The sequence below is a fragment of the Stigmatopora nigra genome, chromosome 7 (assembly GCF_051989575.1).
Source record: "Stigmatopora nigra isolate UIUO_SnigA chromosome 7, RoL_Snig_1.1, whole genome shotgun sequence".
In the NCBI taxonomy this organism is placed as follows: domain Eukaryota; kingdom Metazoa; phylum Chordata; class Actinopteri; order Syngnathiformes; family Syngnathidae; genus Stigmatopora; species Stigmatopora nigra.
The window spans coordinates 14,660,142-14,679,888 of record NC_135514.1 but is presented as its reverse complement, the minus strand read 5'-3'; the positions used below and the strand labels follow the sequence as shown (position 1 = coordinate 14,679,888).

At 33.2% G+C, this 19,747-nt stretch overlaps 1 long non-coding RNA gene across 1 annotated transcript in view; it reads left to right on the top strand.

The window, feature by feature from the left end:
* Positions 1–8,115: 8,115 nt before the first annotated feature.
* LOC144199233 (uncharacterized) overlaps positions 8,116–19,747 on the top strand; it is a 104,473-nt gene continuing 92,841 nt past the window's right edge. The window contains exons 1-3 of the long non-coding RNA XR_013326869.1: positions 8,116–8,256; positions 9,102–9,305; positions 16,063–16,186. This is a non-coding gene — a long non-coding RNA (uncharacterized LOC144199233). The remainder of the gene's footprint in view (positions 8,257–9,101; positions 9,306–16,062; positions 16,187–19,747) is intronic.

Here is a 19,747-nt window from a genome sequence, read left to right as displayed (position 1 = left end):
ATCTATGTTGACAACTTATCTATGCTGAGTACTTATCTATGTTGACTACTACTTATGTTGACTACTACTTATGTTGACTACTACTTATGTTGACTACTACTTATGTTGACTACTACTTATGTTGACTACTACTTATGTTGACTACTACTTATGTTGACTACTACTTATGTTGACTACTACTTATGTTGACTACTACTTATGTTGACTACTACTTATGTTGACTACTACTTATGTTGACTACTACTTATGTTGACTACTACTTATGTTGACTACTAATGTTGACTACTACTTATGTTGACTACTACTTATGTTGACTACTACTTATGTTGACTACGACTTATGTTGACTACGACTTATGTTGACTACTACTTATGTTGACTACTACTTATGTTGACTACGACTTATGTTGACTACTACTTATTTATTATGCTGACTGCTACTTTTTTATGTTGACTACTACTTATTTATTATGCTGACTGCTACTTTTTTATGTTGACTACTACTTATGTTGACTACTACTTATGTTGACTACTACTTATGTTGACTACTACTTATTTATTATGCTGACTGCAACTTTTTTATGTTGACTACTACTTATTTATTATGTTGACTGCTACTTTTTATGTTGAGTACTTATCTACATTGACTAATCTATATTGACTACTTATCTATGTTAACTACTTATCTACATTGACTAATCTATATTGACTACTTATCTATGTTGACTACTTATCTATGTTGACTACTTATCTATGTTGACTACTTATCTATGTTGACTACTTATCTATGTTGAGAACTTATCTATGTTGACTACTTATCTATGTTAACTACTCATCAATGTTAACTACTTATCTATGTTGACTACTTATCTTTGTTGACTGCTTATCTATGTTGACTACTTATCTATGTTGACTACTTATCTATGTTGACTACTTATCTATGTTGACTACTTATCTATGTTGACTACTTATCTATGTTAACTACTCAACAATATTAACTACTTATCTATGTTGACTACTTATAGACGTCTACTACTTATCTATGTCGATGACTTATCTATGTCGACGACTTATCTATGTCTACTACTTATCTATGTTGACTACTTATCTACGTGAACTACTTATCTTCGTCAACTACTTATCTATGTTGACTACTTATCTATGTTGACTACTTATCTATGTTGACTACTTATCTATGTTGACTACTTATCTATGTTGACTACTTATCTATGTTGACTACTTATCTACATCGACTACTTATCTATGTCGACGACTCATCTACATTGACTACTTATCTATGTTGACTACTTATCTATGTCGACTACGACTTATCTATTAGGTTGACTACTACTTACTTACCATGTTGACTACATTAACAAAGCCTGGCCTGCCCGCCATTTGCCCTGTCGCGCACGAGAAAGTCCTTCAAAAATGGAAAAAAAATGCCCGGCCCCGCCAGTGGCCGCGGGCTGCATTCTAATGAGGTCATCCATAACCGGCGAGCGTCGCTACGGGAAAGAGAGCTCATCTGTTGAGCGGCAATCTGCCCGTGGCTTTGCCTCTGCTTGGAAAATATTGACGCTATTGTGCCATAATGGTGCAAAATGTGGGCGATGTGTGCAGGTTAGATGGTCTTTCAATAGGAAATAAACGGCTAGAAAGAAAGGAAGGTCGCTGGCCAAAAGCATTGAAAAAAGTCAATACATATCCCAGGTCCACCTCTTCAACCTGCTACAGGGCCATAACAGCCAAGACAAATAGACTCAAGGCGTTTCTTCCCAAGGGCCGTCACCATACTCGAATTGAGAAATAAATAACTTTTTCATATTGAATACTTATCTATGTGGACTATAGTACCAATTTATTATGTTGACTTCTTATTTATTCACGACTTATTTATCGATTATGTATCTTCGTGTGTTTGTTTGTTTATTTGTTTACTTCCCTACTTATTTATGTTGTTTTCTTCCCTACTTATTTATGTTGTTGACTACGTATTGCAATGACTACTTATTTATCAATTATTTATAGATTAGGTTAGATTATAGTAGATAAAATAATATTTTATTTGATTTGGTTAAGTTAGATAAAATAAGAATAAATTACATAAAATAAATTAGATTAGACTAGATAAAGTATGATTAAGTTAGATACAATTATATTATATTATATTACATTAGATTAGATCAAATTAGATTAGTTAAAATACAATTAGATTACATTAGATTAGATAACACAATTAGATTATATAAAATGAAATTAGATTCGATTACATTAGATTAGACAAAATAAAATTAAATTAGATTAGATTACATTAGATTAGACAAAATAAAATTAGATTAATTAAAATTGGATTAGATTAGATTACATTATATAAAACCAAATAAATTAGATTAGTTAAAATTGGATTAGATTAGATTACATTAAATTAGATTACATTAGATTAGATTACATTACATTAGATTACATTAGATTAGATAAAATACACTTAAATTATATAAAATTAAATTTAGATTAGACAAAATAAATTTAGATTAGATTACATTAGATTGGATAAAATAAAATTAGATTAGTTACATATGATTAGATTAGTTAAAATATGATTAGATTACATTAGATTAGATTCAATTAGATGAAACTATTCATCCTATACTCTGGTTTGTGGTTTATTTGTTTACTTTTCTTCTTATTTATGTGGTGGACTATTTATTGTTATTAATCATAATTGTTTGTTTTGCGTTTTTATTACTTGTGCACATTATATTTAAGCTTTAAATTCTCCTCTTTTACGTTTCACATGAACTTAGTAGCCACAAGCGAGGTCCTGTTGCATTAAAACCTACATGATAATATTTTAATGTGAGTTCAAATTGAAGCATTCACTTAAGTCAAAGGTTTGCGAGGACATTAACTTATTAGATCAATCGACGGCGCATCGATCAGCCGCGCCGCTGACGGCTTTAGTAGCGCTGATAAAATAGTGGCGCTGCAATAAATACTCCACTCACCAGCATAATCATGTTTTGCCTTTATTAAATATCTCCCCGGGAGAGCTGTTTTCATTTATTTTTAGCATTGAAACCCGCAGGCTGTGATTTAACATCCCTGAATTCACATCTAGTAAAATATTTCATCTCTTTTCCTATACATAACGCATTTTCATAACTATAGTACTCAAGTACGACATATTTTTTTGACCACCAAAAAGCCTTTTATGTGTTTTTTAGTGGCTATACTTATTCAAAACACTGTAAATGTTACATTATCAGTTGCTTATTTAGATGGAAAAACAAAAACTATTTTGTTTGTTTTTTATTTTTAGTTCTAGCCGCCATTTTACATTTATGACTGCATGTGGAACCCAAATCTAGCCTATTTTTTTACCCTACCTTATATATATTTCACTACAGGTTCCCCACTGACTATAATATAAGAATACTGCATGTACATATTTGTTGAAAATCATAATAGCGAAATCTGCTATGTAGTGAAACCGTGATATTCGAGGGATTACTGAATTTGACTCCATTTGAATTGAATACGAATTGAATTTGAAGATATCATAATTAGTCATGTGTAGCCCTAAAGTTTTACATAAATATGTTTTTTAATTTGACAAAAGTGCTTATTGCCCAAAAACATCATTTTTAAAAGTTGAAAAAGTCCAAACTATCATTATTATTATAGTATTTTGTCCTAAAGATGTAGCAAACTAGCTTTTAGCATTTATGATGATTAATTTGAACACAAACAATGGTGTCAAATATGAAGACAAATAATGCATCAAAATTCAGATGCACATTTTCTTTATCCTCAGCAAATTATATACATATACACATACATATACATATACTTATACATATACTTATACATATACTTATTTATATACTTATACATATACTTATACATATACTCATACATATACTTATACATATACTTATACATATACTTATACATATACTTATACATATACTTATACTTACACTTATACTTATACACATGTACATATACACATGTACATATAAATATACTTGCAATTGTACTTGTACATATACACATGTACATACACATATACTTGTAATTGTACTTGTACATATACACATGTACATATACATATACTTGTAATTGTACTTGTACATATACTTGTACTTGTACTGGTACTTGTTCTTGTTCTTGTTCTTGTACTGGTACTTGTACTTGTACTTGTACTTGTACATTTACTTATACATTTACATATGCATATACATTTACTTATACATATACATTTACTTATACATATACATATACATATACATATACATATACATATACACACACACACACACACACACATACACATACACATACACATACACACACACATACACATACAAATACACATACACATACACATACACATACAAATACACATACATATACATATACACACACATATATATAGTGGTAGTTTTGAGTTACAGTGTGATTGGTGGAAGTGATTAAAGACATATCCCAAGGCTCCAGAAATCAAGATGTGGAAAGCAATTTTTAACTTTGAAGATAAGACATTGCGAAGGAAGCTACCAAACAGGCAGTCTGACCTCTCCCCGTCCTCGCCGCATCTTCACCAATAGTTAACATCATAATGCAATGACGCCGCTATTTATGGGCCGCCGTTAAATAAGGCAATATCTCCGCATCGATTTTGCGGCCGCTTCATCTCCCCCTTTAGCAATTTCTTCCCCAAGACATTTTTGGATTTGATAACTCAAGCCCCATTGATTGATTTTATTTTTTCCCATGAATGAAAATACCTTGCGCGCGGGCATAAACAAAAAAATGTATTACGTGTTTTGTCCGTTTAATAACCATTATGTTGATGGCATTTACTTGGATTGTATTTTGTCAATAGGATTTATTTATAGATCAAAATACAGGAAAACACGTTATGTGAAAATGTCTACGCCACATCAAAAATTCATTAGAATACAGTATTACCTTGAGATACGAGCTTAATGCCTTCCAAGACCCAGCTCGTATGTTAATTTACTCGTTTCTCAAGTCAATTTTTTCCCATATAACATAACTAAACAAAAATGAATCTGTTCGTAAGATCATATCTCAAATTTGGCTTGTATCTCAGGGCATACATTTGCTTTGGATAAGAATACGGTAATATCTTGAGATACGAGCTTAATGCCTTCCGGGTCCCAGCTTGTATGTCAATTTACTCGTATCTCAAATCAACTTTCCCCATATAAAATATTTAAAGACCAATTAATCTGTATGCTCGTATCTCAAATCTGGCTCCTATCTCAGAGCAAAAATTTGCCCGCAGTAAGAATACAGCAATACCTTGAGATACGAGTTTAATGCCTTCTAGGACCCAGCTCGTAGGTCAATTTACTTGTATCTCAAATTAATTTAAAATTTACTTAATGTGGCTCCTATCTCAAAGCAAAAATTAGTTTGGCATAAGAATACATTAATACCTTGAGATAAGAGCTTAATGCATTCTGGGACAGAGCTCGTATGTCAACACACTTATCTCAAATAATTTTTCCCATATATAAAACAACTAAATACAAATTAATCCATTCATATGCTTGTATCTCAAATTTTTCTCGTATCTCAGGGCATGAACTTGATCAGAATTTTCCTCGTATCTCAAATTTCTCGTATCCCGATAAACTCGTATGTCGAGGTATGACTAAACAGCTTAAAAGATCGCTATCAGATACAAAATGCTAAGATTCGTTTTTTCCACATACAAAACTAAATACAAATTAATCCATTCATATGCTTGTATCTCAAATTTTTCTCGTATCTCAGGGCAAGAACTTGATCATAACTTTCCTCGTATCTCAAATTTCTCGTATGCCGATACACTCTTATGTCAAGGTATGACTATACAGCTTAAAAGATCGCTATCAGATACAAAATGCTAAGATTCATTTTTTCCACATACAAAACAACTAAATACAATTTAATCCCTTCATATGTATCTCAAATGTATCTCTTATCTCAAGGCAAAAATTTGCTCATAACTTTCCTTGTATCTCAAATTTCTCGTATGCCGATACACTCTTATGTCAAGGTATGACTATACAGCTTAAAAGATCGCTATCAGATACAAAATGCTAAGATTAACTAAACGAAAAAATACGAAAAAGTCAAGCAACCAAGTCAAGAGAGTTCACGCTACAATGCATATTTTTTTTCAATTTTTCTAGGGGAATGTGCGCTAAAAAAAAAAAATTCCACTACATGATTAGGATCTTGCTTGTTGAGCCGTGGAGGAAAAAGTGACAGAGACTAATGGGTTTGTGTGGCTGGCGTGATTAAGAGGCTGTGCTAAAGCTGAGATAATAGGCCTGATATCCGTTGGGAGACGCTTTATGCCGGCTGATGGCAATCAGGAGATGACGGCTGAGAAAACCACACGTCACCTCCACCCAGCGCTTCGGGTACCATGGATCAAACCCGTAACCACTCCCCCCAAAATCGTTCAAATTAGACGAGTTAACAAACTTGGATTCGCAAATTATACATTTACCTTTGTTTTCGGTTGTATACACCAATGCTAGTTACCGCGTTCTACAGAATAATGTTTAATTTTAGTAGTAAACACGATAACTAATAGGTATTTAGTACTCTGTTAGTAGATAGTGAAATATGTACAACCAATATTCCATAGTAATATCCTGGTTTTTGATGATTTTTTTACGAATTAATTTGAATTTAGTTCGTTTCTATGCAAACGTTGATTTGAGATACGAATAATTTGACATACGAGCTGGGTCCTGGAACACGTTAAGCACGTATCTCAAATTATAACTACAACAAAGTAGCGAAAAATCCTTTAAAAATGTCTTAGACTTAAACCAATACGCTATCTAGGCCGTCATCCTTCAACCATCCATTTATTATTATTTTTTGTAATTTATTAGTATTATTTCGTATTGATGATTATTATTTGTTGTTATTTTTGCACTTCCTCATTTAAGTTGTTGACTATACATTGATATTTTTGTTTCCTATTGTTATTTGTCCACTACTTATGTTAATTACTGCTTTATTCTAATTTATTGATTGTTTATTGTTTGTTTGTTGTTGTCATTTATGTATTTACCTATTTATTTATGTTGTTGATTACTTATTTATTTATGACATATATATATATATTGTTTTCTTAGTTGTTTCTTATTATTTGTGACTACTTTTAAATTAACTAATTCTTTATTTACTGATTTTTTTAAAATAATTTGTTTGTTGTTGTTATTTGTGCACTTCCCTATTTATTTATATTGTTGACTACTTATTCATTTATGACTTATACATTATTTTATATTTGTTTCTTAATGCTATTTGTGCACTTCCCTACTTATTTTGTTGACTACTTATTATTTCAACTACCTCTTTATTTACTATTTATTGATCTTTTATCATTCATTGGTTTGTTTTTGTTGTTATTTTGTGCACTTCCCCATTCATTTATGTTGTTTACTACTTATATATTTATGACTTAGTTATTGATTGTCTGTTTTTGGCAAAGTATTGAATCTTACTATACTTCTACTTACTATATAATGACAAAAAAAAACATTCAACTCAACTACCACCCAAGAAAATATAGAGTAAAAACCAAAAAGAATATTATTTTGACATAGTACTTTATTGTTGACAAAGCAAGTGATAAAAACACGGTCTTTCACAAGGCTGGCTGCATTAAATATTGATGTCAGTCTCAGGTATCCTAACTGTACTGTACTGTTGCGCCTTTTAATTTGAATCAATGTTCTGCGTCCTAATGAGTACACTGGTTCTTCCACGCTTGTTGACCTGCCAGATGAGGATTTACCAAATGTGATCAGAGCCTCATTAGCCTCCGCCGCCATCCCGCCAACGCCAAACCAGACGCCAGGACCTCATATTAAGACACCTACAAAAAGCCGCCAGGTAGGCCTCCGGGGGTGGTGGGCGGGGCATTTGCGGTCAATTCACTCCGTTACTACTTCAATGGGTCCGATGGGAATGTTGTTTACTGCACAATAACATGTCGGTGTTTTGCAGCTAGCATATGTGGCCGAGGCCGGACATTCCCTGGGGAAGATGCCTCCAGCTGTCCTGTCCTGTTGTTGTTGTTGTTGTTGTTGTTGTTTTCTGGTTGTCTTGTATTGGCTGAAATGACCCGATGGCGACATTTTGGGAAGAGTGAGATGGATCGGGATGAGTCAAAGTGCCAGTCCGAACAGAACCGGGTTAGGATGGGCCTGAGGTAAGTTTATGACATGATGATGATGATGATGTATTATGCTTTGCTTATGTTGGATGACGTGGGTAAGGATTTCGTAGAACTCTTTTTTCTTATTGGTTTAAAATAGGATTCAGTAGAATTCCATCAATTTTGTTATATGGGGTTGTGTATGATTACAATTAAGGCTTTTGATTTGATTTGAAAATAGCCAATTGGAATTCTGCAAATTGGCCACTTAAATAAAAAACTTGTTTTTTTTCATGTCATATTTATTAGTCAGGATTTTTTGAAACTAGTTTCACATTGGTTTAAACTAGGTTCACATTGGTTTTGAAACTAGTTTCACATTGGTTTTGAAACTAGTTTCACATTGGTTTTGAAACTAGTTTCACATTGGTTTTGAAACTAATTTCACATTTTTTAAACCAGTTTCACATTGATTTTTGAAACTAGTTTCACATTTTTTGAAACTAGTCTCACATTTTTTGGAAACTAGTTTCACATTGGTTTTGAAACTAGTTTCACATTGGTTTTGAAACTAGTTTCACATTGGTTTTGAAACTAATTTCACATTTGTAAACCAGTTTCACATTGATTTTTGAAACTATTTTCACATTGGTTTTGAAACTAGTTTCACATTGATTTTTGAAACTATTTTCACACTGGTTTTGAAACTAGTTTCACATTGATTTTTGAAACTGGTTTCACATTGGTTTTGAAACTAGTTTCCCATTGGTTTTCAAACTAGTTCCACATTGGTTTTGAAACTAGTTTCACATTGGTTTTCAAACTAGTTTCACATTGGTTTTGTAAAAATTAGACTGAGGAATGATTTATTCATTTTCTGAACCACTTATCTTCACCAGGGTCTTGGAGGGTGCTGGAGCCTAATCCCAGCTGACCCTGAAGCAGACAAATAGCAAATCAGAGCCATAAGGGGAATTTTGAGTGCTCAACCAACCTACCCTGCAAAAACCCACGCAATCCTGGGGTGAACATGCAAATTCCAAAGTGAGGAACAACATGGGATCGAACCTCGACCCCACAACTGTGAAGCCAACGTGCTGCAAGTAAGGCACTACTTTGTAAAAATATATATATTTTTAAATAATAGTCGTCGTATATCATAACCCAAACAAACATCTCATTAAGGACAGGATAGTAAAAATAATTGTTTGCCTTTGAATAGCTCCTCAAAACAGGTGACGCAAGTTAATATTGTCATCATTCATAATCCCATTAAAAAGCCATTGATGCAGAATTCCATCAGTTGACAGCTGTTATGGATGAGCAATGTTGCCACATCTTATTTTACTCCGCAACGCGTCACACCAGCGCCAACACAACTCCCATTTCCGCCCATTTAATCGGGAGTTGTCGCTTTAATAATGTCCTGATTAGACGCAGTATTGCCACTGTCACCATAGATAGTCGTACGTAACAGAATTCTGCCGGCAAGATTGTCTGCGTGCTAAATGTTTGAAGACGGGTGACCTCGATTTCAAGGAAAGATGGGAATGTTTTGCTTTCGAGCTTGAACAAAATGTGCAGTATGATTCAGTTCCAAACCGGAGGAAAAACCTGCTTTATTGCCAAAAATGTACAGTGGTACCTCGAGATACGAGCTTAATGTTGTAATAATTTTGTTTTACATTTTGATACCTTTCTTCTCGCGGGTTGGCTCTATTGGCCCCGCCTCCACCTTGACTTTCAGGTGCAACCAATCAAGGGTTGTTTGCTTTTGTCTTCCTTTAAAATTTTGATTTGAAATATTTTCCCAAAAATGTTACTCGTATCAAAATAAATATTTTCCCAAAATTTTACCCGTATCTCAAAACAAACATTTTCCCAAAATTTTACTCGTATCTCAAATAAATATTTTCCCCAAATGTTACTCGTATCTCAAGATAAATATTTTCCCGAAGTTTTACTCTTATATCAAGATAAATATTTCCCGAAATTTTACCCTTATCTCAAAAGATTTTCCCAAAATTGTACTCGTATCTCAAGATAAACATTTTCCCGAAATTTTACCCTTATATCAAGATAAATATTTTCCCAAAATGTTACTCCTATCTCAAGATAAATATTTTCCCGAATTTTACTCATATCTCCAGATAAATCTTTTCCCAAAATTTTACTCGTATCTCAAAACAATTATTTTCCCGAAATATTACTCGTATCTCAAAACAATTATTTTCCCGAAATGTTACTCATATCTCAAGATAAATATTTCCCGAAATTTTACCCTTATCTCAAAATAAATATTTTCCCGAAATTTTACTCGTATCTCAAATCACTCGTATGTCAGGGCACTCTTATGTTGAGGTACAACTTCACATTGAAAACTTAAAACAAATCTGCTATCTTTCGTTTTTGCCAAAACTATCTTTTTGTTATTGTCATAATATTCCACAATATCCAAAATAACATTACCCTTATACTACTTATCAAACCTGTCAGTCAATCTGTATTAGAATAATGTTTTCTTTATAGTAGTAAATGTACTCATTTCTAAGTAAAGCCATTCAGGACCAAAAAAAAACCCAGAAATAACCACATATCGCAAACAATACCTGATAAAAGCCGCCTTTTTTGTATATAGCAATCAAATACATAATATTTTCCAGTTATGCGAGTACTCCATATCCCCGATAAGTACTCTCGGGGCTTCCCATTAGCGTACACGATCTATTCATCTCGCGATTGCATCTTAATTGATGGGAAGGCTCTGTAGTGTACTTAACTTTTCCGTGAAGATGGCGTGAACAATGTTTTTGTGCCGAAAAGATGAGCAGACGTTTGTCAAAAAATGGCCGTCAAAGTCTGCGGCGGGGAAACTCGGGCTATCGTTTGCTAGCGGCAGCCGGTGCTTAATGGACGTCCTCGCTGAATCAGTCACGACGGGACCCCCAATATACCCCCTCGGCTCGGCAAGATTGAACACGCCATATGTTCGTTTCACCCTTCTTTGGTTCGTACGAATTTAAATAGTGGTTCAGAAAATTAATAGATGTTTTTTCATTGTTATTTGAAATTCGCGAGTTAAAGCTTTATAATATTGGGGAATTTTGTAAATCACAAAAAATACTTCGCATATAAAACCAAACAATTTGATTTCATGTTAATGATATTATATTTTTACTATTAACTTATACTCGGACCATTTTAGGCATAATATTTAGATTTTTTTTAACTAAATGGATTAAAAGAACTGGATTAAAAGCCCTGAATATTCCGGTTTTTATACATCTAAAACAATGTTTATTTTAGCTTTATTTAAATATATTTTTACATTTTATAAAATAATTTTTGAACTAAAAACACAGAAAAAAACGATTAAAAAATGACAATTATTGATTTAAAACGGATAAATCAGAAAATGTAATATACATCTATACTGTAAATTTGAATTTCATCCTAAAACACAAAGTCGGCACTCATGATTGACTTTCCCCGGCCGCACAAAATGATGCGGCGGGCCAGATTTGGCCCCCGGGCCGCCACTTTGACACCTGTGTTGTTAAGTTGCCGGAGTTCATTCCAGTTGACATTGGGTGAAAGATAGACCATACCCCTGACTGGTCGCCTTAGGGCACACAGAGAGACGACCATCTAAATATTAACTAGATATTTAAAACCATATATTTTTATAAATGGGTTAAATGAATTGGATTTAAAATCCCTGGATATTATTTTTTTCATAGATATAACCAATGATTATTTTACCTTTTTTTAAATATATTTTTAGATTTTACAAAATAATTTTTGAACTAAAAACACAGAAAAAAACGATTAAAAAAATGACAATTATTGATTTAAATGGGTTAAATGAATTGGATTAAAATCCCTGAATATTCATTTTTTATAGAGCTAAAACAATGTTTATTTTACCTTTTTTTAAATATATTTTTAGATTTTACAAAATAATTTTTGAACTAAAAACACAGAAAAAAACGATTAAAAAATGACATTTATTGATTTAAAAGGGGCAAAACCAGGAAATTTAATATACATCTATACTTTTCATTTTAATTTGACCCTAAAACACAAAGTCGGCACTCATGATTGACTTTCCCGGACCGCACAAAATGATGCGGCGGGCCAGATTTGGCCCCCGGGCCGCCACTTTGACACCTGTGCCCTAATTGCAAAAAAAAAAAACACACACATTTATCCTTATCCCAAATAATAATGTTTTTATTTGAATGTAATCGCCCATTTGAGTCTAATCACATTCATTTTCAACTCTACTCGGGTCAAAGTAACATAATTATGCAGATAAATGTTACATGACATAACTTAGGCACACCATTGATTTTACCTTTAATACATGGGCTGTTTAATCCGTGTTAATATAGCAAATGTAGCATATAGCGTTATTGTTGTTCCAGGGCTTGACTCAAGAGATGCAAAGCCATTCCACCCACGTAACTGTTATAATTTGTTTGATAACCTCTTGTTCGGCGCTCACCGTCGAACATCCCCGGCAAGTCGGCTTCGTATTGTAAACAACGGTGATTAAAGGCCGCTATCTCTCCTGCCATTTGACACTTGGATATCGGAACCAAACCTGGAAGAATACGCAGAGCCGCCGTCGGGGTAATAAATCTTGCCCGTGCGATGTTTACGTTTGGCTTGTCGGTTATCTGCTTTTTTTTTTTTTTGCAAAAAGATGTTAAAACATGTTTTTTTTCTGAACTTTTGAATCCTACTGGGATTTTTTGCGGATTTATTGTCAGGAAAGTTCACAAACACATTGCGGTTAAACGATGTAATCCCGGGTTTTTGGTGACAGGAAGATTATTTCGTTTTTTTTTTATGTGTCGCGGGTTGAAATTGGCATGTTGCTAAAAAAGTTGAAATTTAACTGAAGAAACTTGGAAATATGTTTTTTTCAATTATTTGTTGTCGTTTAAGCAAAAAAACTAAAATAAATTTTATACATATCACATAATTTTTTTTAACATATCACACTTTTGTATTCGTTACAGGCCCTGAAAATCTATTAAAAATAGTGTGACTTAAGTAAAAAAATACATAATTGACTACGTGGCTCTCGAGCTGCATGCGGCTCCCGGCCCAAATCTATGCAACTCTTTGCTTCTTATCGTATTTTTAAATACTTTGCCTCATTTCATGTTTCTCTTATTTTTATTCACTCAAAAAACACAAATTCATCAGGGCCCATTAAAAACTGCTAATAAATTACATATCAAAAATAATTTGGTAGATTTTATGACTTTCCGTTAGATTTTTCTGGCTCTTTATGTTATTCACCTAGTTCAGGGGTGGGCAAACTTTTGGGCCCGGTGGCCATATTGACTTTAAAAAAAATGACAGATGGGCGGGGTCAGGAGAAGATAGGATACATATAAAAAAGTGCATCCGTTAACAGTACATATGAAAAATAAACAGGGACTAAGTATTAGCATACTCATCACTCATCATTAAAGTAAAAAGTATAAAGTACCCAGTAAAGTAAAAAGAAATGTATTAAAAAATATTAAATGTCATTTATACAAAAATGTAAAATGGACTGTAAAACACGAAAAACAAATAAAAGTGGACACAGTTACTGCCACTGGCTTCCGAGTTACACCGCCATCTTGGGGATAAAAATAAAAAAATAAAATAAAAAAATAAAAAAATATTTGGACAACGTCAGCGGGCCGGTTTATAAAGCCTAACGGGCTGGATGTGGCCCGCGGGCCGTAGTTTGCCCACCCCTGGTATAGCGTATTTATCTAGCAGCACTGAAATATATTTTACAGAAAAACTTTAACTTCTGTCTCCTTAATAAAAGCTCAATTGATTAAAAATTAACCACTTCATGTCAAGGTGGATCCTAAAATTTTTCCATTTAACATATTCATACACCTAATTTTAATGTATTTTCCGGTTGAAATATTATCCGAACCACTAACTCATCCACAGATGTCATCTTTAGACAGAACAGTGTCGAGTTGAGTCAGTGATAGACCCAGAAAAAAGATCAAGTCTTGTCACGAGTCCGGGTGAGACAAAGTCAACAGTGACGAGATCCGTCTGGTAAACAGAAGAACCGTGAACGAGATAAGCGACAAGGATGGAGTGCGTGATAATCCTGACTTTTGGTGACGGGGTCGACAGCTTGATTTGCTGCAGTATGTCAACAACCAGTACTCACGAAAGACGGCGTTGCGTCGTCCTTTTCGTTGCTATGTCTTGCGAGTTTTGGACCATCTGTTTACCTGGTATCCTCACATTAGAAGAGGAATTTGACTGGAGAGACATTTAAATTGCTTGTGACGACAGCTGTTAGTGGAAAACACGGCGGGGGAATTTTTTGGGACACTTTAGGTGTCCAAACTATGGCTAGGTCTTTATTTTGGCTGGTAGCAAATCGTGATTGAAAAAAACTGAGTTTTGGACCTGGTATATTTAGTTTTTTTGACGTTATGTTATGCTACACTACGTTATGGTATGCTACATTACGTTATGTTACATTTTGTTATGTTATGGTGAGTCATTTTTTTAGAGTTTTGGACCCGGTATATTTAGTTTTTTTGACATAATTTTTTCCTCAGTTTATGCTACACTACGTTATGGTATGCTACATTACGTTATGTTACGTTTTGTTATGTTATGGTGAGTCATTTTTTTTAGAGTTTTGGACCCGGTATATTTAGTTTTTTTGACCTAATTCTTTCCCCAGTTTATGCTACACTATGTTATGGTATGCTACATTACGTTTTGTTATGTTACGTTTTGTTATGTTACGTTTTGTTATGTTACGTTTTGTTATGTTATGGTGAGTCATTTTTTTGGAGTTTTGGACCCGGTATATTTAGTTTTTTTGACATAATGCTTTCCCCAGTTTAATCAAATAAAACTGAACAATTTGATCTAATGTTTTGTTATGTTACGTTACGTTATGGTATGCTACATTACGTTATGTTTTGGTATGTTATGGTGAGTCATTTTTTTAGAGTTTTGGCCCCGGTATATTTAGTTTTTTTGACATAATTCTTTCCCCAGTTTATGCTACACCTATGTTATGGTATGCTACATTACGTTATGTTACGTTTTGTTATGTTATGGTGAGTCATTTTTTTTTAGAGTTTTGGACCCGGTATATTTAGTTTTTTTGACATAATTCTTTCCTCAGTTTATGCTACACTACGTTATGGTATGCTACATTACGTTATGTTACGTTTTGTTATGTTATGGTGAGTCATTTTTTTAGAGTTTTGGACCCGGTATATTTAGTTTTTTTGACATGATTCTTTCCCCAGTTTATGCTACACTACGTTATGGTATGCTACACTACGTTATGGTATGCTACACTACGTTATGGTATGCTACATTACGTTATGTTACGTTTTGTTATGTTATGGTGAGTCATTTTTTTTAGAGTTTTGGGCCCGGTATATTTAGTTTTTTTGACATAATTCTTTCCCCAGTTTAATCAAATAAAACTGAACAATTTGATCTAATGTTAATGATATTATATTTACACAATTAACATATCTATAATATATGACTAAAGATGGAAATTAGTCCTTGGCTACAATCTTACATATTTACGAATATGTTCATTAATATGTAGTTTCCCTTATTAAATAAATGTGTTTTATGTTATGTTCTGTTAAACTGAAAATAATATAACATAACCCTAACCCTAACATAACAACGAAACATAACATAACTTAACATAACGTACTATAACATAACGTACCATGAACTTAACATAACAACATTATTATGTAAGTTAAGTTTATGTTACATTATGTTATGTTAAGCTTGTTATCCGTTCATTAAAGTCTTGATTTATGGCTTTTGTAGGGGTAATCCTACTCGGAGACCGGGATAGGCTGATGATCTTCCAAGATGAAGTGAAAAGGATGGCAATGAATATTGATTCTATAATGAGATGAAATAATTACATCAACCTACGTCAAATGTGATGGTGAGTCATTTTTTTAAAAATTAATTGTATTAAAAAATGTGTGTATTTGCGGGAATGTCACTAAGGTAGGTAACACATTGTGACTGATAGCTTGAATGCTATCATGCTAATATGTGGGTACTTTTGTGTTTATTTTGGAACAATCTGTTAGCAAATACATTTGGTTAATGGTCCCTTCCAATTTGGTCTGCATTTCTTGTTAAAATGAAACATATTTTCAAATTGGAATCAGGGGGTGGCTTATACTAGAGTAATTGTCAAATTTGATCATTTTAAGGCAATTTTAGGGGTACTGCTTATACTCGGATGCGCCTCATAAGTGAGAAAATGCATAACATAACGTATCAAAGTCTTGATTCATGGCTATCATAACATAACAACATAACATAACATAACGTATCCGAACGTAACAACATAACGCAACATAACATAACAACAACATAACGTACCATCACATAATGTAACAAACCTAACTTAACATAACATTACATTGTCATGTTAAGTTTGTTACATTGTTATGTTATGCTACATTACGCTATGTTATGCTACGTTTTGTTATGTTATGCTACATTATGTTATGTTATGCTACATTACGCTATGTTATGCTACGTTTTGTTATGTTATGCTACATTATGTTATGTTATGCTACATTACATTGTGTTATGCTACATTACGTTGTGTTATGCTACATTACGTTATGTTATGCTACATCACGTTATGTTATGCTACATCACGTTATGTTACGCTACTTTACGTTATGTTACGCTACATTACGTAATGTTATGCTACATCACGTTATGTTATGCTACATCACGTTATGTTATGCTACATTACGTTATGTTATGCTACTTTACGTTATGTTATGCTACATTACGTTATGTTATGCTACATTACGTTATGTTATGCTACATTACGTTATGTTATGCTACATTACGTTATGTTATGCTACATTATGTTATGCTATATTAGGTTATGTTATGGTGAGTCATTTTTAAAAAAAAATCAATTGTTAAAGAATGTTTGTATTTGTGGGAACGTCAGTAAGGTAAGTAACACATTCTGACTGCTAGCTTGAATGCTATCATGCTAACAAGTGGGAACTTTTGTGTTCATAAGTCTCATAAGCCATAAAAAGCAGTACATTCAAAAACTAGCAATTCACATCATCTCCAAATAACTGTATATCCCATTTATTATTTATTCTCCCAACATCAACTCGAGAACTCCACATCTGCCTGATCATAATTTCCGTCCATGTCAGCATGCATTCACTATTCTACTTTAACACCATGTTTGCACACACCAGTGAGTAAACTTCAACCGACCGCGAAAGCTCGCTGATGCGAAAAGGGAAATAATTCCGCTTCTACGTCGAAACCTGCACCGAAAAAAAAAACCCCATGGTGCTAGCATAATCACTAAAAAACAGCACCCAATCCGCATTGAAACTATGTTTGCTGAGCCTTACATATTGGAAGCCCCTCCCCCTTAACTACAACCCCTCCAAATTCTGCTGTCAGTGCATTTTATAGCTCACTTCAGGACAACAATTTTGCGCCCATCTCAGCAAAAGAATTGACATCGAGTGCAGGGTAATGAAGTGGCTGAAATAGGAATGTGGATGATGTTTTTTTATGATTTGTTATCTTCCTTCCGGATGTTTTTATTTCTTGTGATTTTTATGCGTTTCATTAAGTCGTGACACGCGTCTTTAGCGCCGTCTCCTGATTTTTTTTCGCTTGGATGGACTTTAAAGGCAATGCGTAGAATACTTGAACACATTTTGTCTATTAAACACATTTTTGTACTAATAGACACATTTCAGTCCTATTATACACATTTGAGTACTATTATACACATTTGAGTACTATTGAACACATTTGAGTACTATTAAACACATTTGAGTACTATTGAACACATTTTTTGTACTATTATACACATTTTAGTACTATTATATACATTTTAGTCCCATATTAAACATTTTTGTAGAATATTAAACACATTTTAGTACTACTAGACACATTTTAGTACTATTAAACACATTTTAGTTCTATTGAACACATTTTAGTACTATGAAACACATTTTAGTACTATGAAACATATTTTAGTACTATGAAACACATTTTAGGACTATTACACACACTTTAGTACTATTATACACATTTTAGTACTATTAAACACATTTGAGTACTATTAAACACATTTGAGTACTATTGAACATATTTTAGTACCATTAAACACATTTGAGTACTATTATACACATTTGAGTACTATTGAACACATTTGAGTACTATTAAACACATTTGAGTACTATTGAACACATTTTTGTACTATTATACACATTTTAGAACTATTATACACATTTTAGTACTATTATACACATTTTAGTACTATTACACACACTTTAGTACTATTATACACATTTTAGTACATTTAAACACATTTGAGTACTATTAAACACATTTGAGTACTATTGAACATATTTTCGTACCATTAAAACCATTTGAGTACTATTAAACACATTTTAGTACTAGAGAAAACACATTTTAGTGCTAGTGAAAACACTTTAGTACTAGTGAAAACTAATTTTATTACTAGTGAACACATTTTAGTACTATTATACACATTTGAGTACTATTATACACATTTTAGTACTATTATACACATTTTTGTAGTATATTAAACACATTTTAGTACTATTAAACACATTGTTGTAGTATATTAAACACATTTTAGTACTATTGAACACATTTGAGTACTATTGAACACATTTTAGTACTATTGAACACATTTGAGTACTATTGAACACATTTTAGTACTATTGAACACATCTGAGTACTATTGAACACATTTTAGTACTATTGAACACATTTTAGTACTATTTTCCCAATAAAGGCTTTTAATTCGATTTGATATGCTCCAGCACCCCCTTTTCACGCCCCCTTGTGAAGAAAATGAATGAAAACCCACTACCCTCCAATTATATAAATAACCCTTACACAATCCATGCATATTTGACAGTACATAAATCAATAAATATGTCATTTAAAGACCTTTAATTGCCTTCTATGCTTCGGCATGGAGGGATTACGCAGCATTAAATGCGTGCTGCTGCAGGGCTACGTGTCACGTTAGGTTAGCCGGCAAAGAAAAAAGCAAGCGCCTGGCTCGAGGATGTCAAGCCCTGGCAAACATTTCACAAATTCTTTGTATGCATCGTGGTGGCAGAAGCAGGAGGTTAAAACTCAAGACTAACTAACCCCCTCCACCCTTCCCCTCCTCCTCCATAAACCCCACCCCCAAGGCCCGCCCACTGTCACTGTCACTCAGGAAGCAAAGCCACTACTCTGATTTGAAGGCTGTGATCTTTTAAGGCACTGGTGTCAAAGTGGCGGCCCGCGGGCCAAATCTGGCCCGCCGGGTCATTTTGTGCGGCCCGAGAAAGTAAATGATGAGTGGTGACTTTGTGTTTTAGGATCAAATTAAAATGAAGAGTATATATGTATATTACATTTCCTGATTTTAGCCCTTTTAGATCATTGATTGTAATTTTTTTAATCA